The sequence below is a fragment of the Somniosus microcephalus genome, unplaced genomic scaffold (genome assembly GCF_052327205.1).
Source record: "Somniosus microcephalus isolate GS21.2 unplaced genomic scaffold, FLI_Smic_1.0 unresolved_chr4, whole genome shotgun sequence".
NCBI lineage: Eukaryota > Metazoa > Chordata > Chondrichthyes > Squaliformes > Somniosidae > Somniosus > Somniosus microcephalus.
In genome coordinates this window covers 12,653,005-12,656,531 of record NW_028225182.1, presented here as the reverse complement: position 1 = coordinate 12,656,531, position 3,527 = coordinate 12,653,005, and the positions used below count along the sequence as shown (strand labels likewise).

The window sequence follows — 3,527 nt, the reverse complement described above, 5'->3', positions numbered from 1 at the left end:
AATGATAATAGAAACAATTATGAAGTGTCTCACAGACTTCAATGATTCCTTAATACCGTTGGTTGACTAAAAGCTATCAATCGCAGGTTAAAATGAGCAATTCATGATGCATCTTTGAAAGAGCTATCCAATCAGTCCCACTCCGCTGCTCTTCCCCCATAGCCCTGCTGACACTCCTGCCAGTGGAAACTGTTTCCCCCATAATTTTGATCACCTCTATTAAATCTCCCCTGACCAGTGATTAATGGAGTTCAACGCGGGCAAGTATCAGATCATCCACTTGGGGCCGAGCAAAGATCGGTCAGTGTGTGGTCTGAAAACATCATGTGAGAGAATAGTTTTTTTCTGTGAAGTAGCCGGTCCCGTTAAATTTTACAAATGTTGCCCCAGATCGCTGCTCTCTCAAGCAATGAACATTTTAAACCATTCTCCTAAAATGCAATGTGTAAAATGAGATATGAGTTATCAGTTCAGGAGATGCAAAGAGCAAAATAAATGAATGAAGTTTCGACTGTCCCTCAGTAGCCATATTATCATGCCTTTCATTCTGCAAAATAAAGTTACCAGTTAATTAATGGTGATTAAAGCAGTTCTTATTTATTCACATTAGATGCATGTAATTAATTTAATAAAATTACATCGCATTCATGAATTAGAAACGGTGATATCAAAATTTCTTCCCTAACCGGGAATCGAACCCAGCTACCGATACTGATAGGAATACATTATTGAATCATTTAATGGTGCCTCAAAGAATATCACACTGCTAAATTAAAATCACTGCTTTAATGTGTTTCGTTGTTGAAGGGGATTGAAAAAAGCCCAGACTGCGCCCGCGGTGAGACAGAGTTCGAACTTACAAAGAAGTTGGTGCTGTGAAGAAACAGCTGGGCGAAAGCTGACACCGATTAAAGGACGAGAAACCGCTCAATATAAAGGATGAGCTCACAAACGTTAATTTCTGTATTCTGTGTAAAAGGACTCCCAAATTCTTGAATATACTCAATGACTGAGCATCCACTGCCCTCTGAGGTTGAAAATTGCAAAGATTCACAAGCCTCTGAGTGAAGAAATGTCTCCTCATCTGAGTCTCAAATGGCCGGCCCCTTATCCTGAGACTCTGCCTCCTAGTTCGAGACTCTCCAGCCAGGGGAAGCAACCTCTCATCTTCTACCGTTTCAAGCCCTCCAAGAAAATTGTACCTTTCAATGACAACACATCTCGTACTTCTGAACTCCAGAGATTATAGGCCCAATCTACTCAATCTCTCCTCATAGGACAATCCAATCATCATTGAAAACAATCAGGTTTGATTCCCAGTCATAGATTTCAGTTCTGACAAAGACAATTGAAGTCTGTGAGAATCTTATTAATATTGCCTGAACCCCTGTGGTTAATGAAGGGAAGTTTAATGTTTGAGTTCCGTATACACCTTGGAATTCTGGAAAACATGGTTTGTAGATTGCAGAAACGTGGCTTAGATCTGCTGTTGTGAACCGAGGTAAAGCTGCAGGATCCTTGAATATTTTTTCACAATTCAACTGAAAGCAGCCGGAATGTGCAGCTTTGAGAGGGGCTGTCTGCACGGTCAGGTCCGGAAACGGAAGTGAGCGAGCGACACCGTAGTGTTCAGTGTGTGTGCAGAACTGTACAGAATAACACAAATGTAACAGGACTTTGTTACATTGCATAACAAATGCGAATTGATCCATTTTTCTACGACATAAATGAACATGATTTACAAAATGTTGCCGCCCGGTTTCGAACCGGCGACTTTTCGCGTGTCAGGCGAACGTGATAACCACTACACTGCGGAAATGCTGCATAAAGGCGTCGCCTTTGGCTATAAATCTATGAATCTATGAAGAAAGTTATTAAAGTTTGACTGTCACCCAGCAAACATGTTACAATTTCCTTCAGTGTGCAACAAAATGTTGTGGGTGGATTATTGATAATAGAAACAATTATGAAGTGTCTCACAGACTTCAATGATCCCTTAATGCCGTTGGTTTACTAAAATCTATCAATCGCAGGTTAAAATGAGCAATTCATGATGCATCTTTGAACGAGCTATCCAATCAGTCCCACTCCGCAGGTCGTCCCCCATAGCCCTGCTGACACTCCTGCCAGTGGAAACTTTTTCCCCCATAATTTTGATCACCTCTATTAAATCTCCCCTGACCAGTGATTAATGGAGTTCAACGCGGGCAAGTGTCAGATCATCCACTTGGGGCCGAGCAAAGATTGGTCAGTGTGTGGTCTGAAAACATCATGTGAGAGAATAGGTTTTTTCTGTGAAAGAGCCGGTCCCGATAAATTTTACAAATCTTGCCCCAGGTCGCTGATCTCTCAAGCAATGAAGATTTTAAACTATTCTCCTAAAATGCAATGTGTAAAATGAGATATGGTTTAACAGTTCAGGAGATGCAAAGAGCAAAATAAATGAATGAAGTTTCGACTGTCCCTCAGTAACCATATTATCATGTCTTTCATTCTGCAAAATAAAGTTACCGGTTAATTAATGGTGATTATAGCAGTTCTTATTTATTCACATTAGATGCATGTAATTAATTTAATAAAATTACATCGCATTCATGAATAAGAAACGGTGATATCAAAATTTCTTCTCTAACCGGTAATCGAACACAGCTCGCGATACTGATAGGAATACGTTATTGAATCATTTAATGGTGCCTCAAAAAATATCACACTGCTAAATTAAAATCACTGCTTTAATGTGTTTCGGTGTTGAAGGGGATTGAAAAAAGCCCAGACTGCGCCCGCGGTGAGACAGAGTTCGAACTTACAAAGAAGTTAGTGCTGCGAAGCAACCGCTGAGCGAAAGCTGACACCGATTAAAGGATTAGAAACCGCTCAATACAAAGGATGAGCTCACAAACGTTAATTTCTGTATTCTGTGTAAAAGGACTCCCAAATCCTTGAATATACTAAATGACTGAGCATCCACTGCCCTCTGAGGTTGAGAATTGCAAAGATTCACAAGCCTCTGAGTGAAGAAATGTCTCCTCATCTGACTCTCAAATGGCCGACCCCTTACCCTGAGACTCTGCCCCCTAGTTCGAGACTCTCCAGCAAGGGGAAACAACCTCTCAGCTTCTACCCTTTCAAGCCCTCCATGAAAATTGAACCTTTCAATGAGAACTCCTCTCGTTCTTCTGAACTCCAGAGATTATAGGCCCAATCTACTCAATCTCTCCTCATAGGACAATCCTATCATCATTGAAAACAATCAGGTTTGATTCCCAGTCAGGGATTTCAGTTCTGACAAAAATCATTGAATCTGTGAGAATCTTAATAATTGTATTAAAACCAACAAAAGTGTGTGTTGCACACTGAAGGAAATTGTAACATGTTTGCTGGGTGGCAGTCAAACTTTAAAAACTTTCTTCATAGATTCATAGATGTCTAGCAAAAGGCGACGGCTTGATCCAGCGTTTTCGTACTGTAGTGGTTATCACGTTCGCCTAACACGCGAAAAGTCCCCGGTTCGAAACCGGGCGGAAACA

General features: G+C 40.9%; 1 non-coding gene across 1 annotated transcript; it reads left to right on the top strand.

Annotated features, from left to right (window-relative positions):
* The first annotated feature begins 3,454 nt into the window (after positions 1-3,454).
* Positions 3,455-3,527, top strand: trnav-aac (transfer RNA valine (anticodon AAC)). The gene has a single exon. It is a non-coding gene; the product is annotated as a tRNA-Val (tRNA).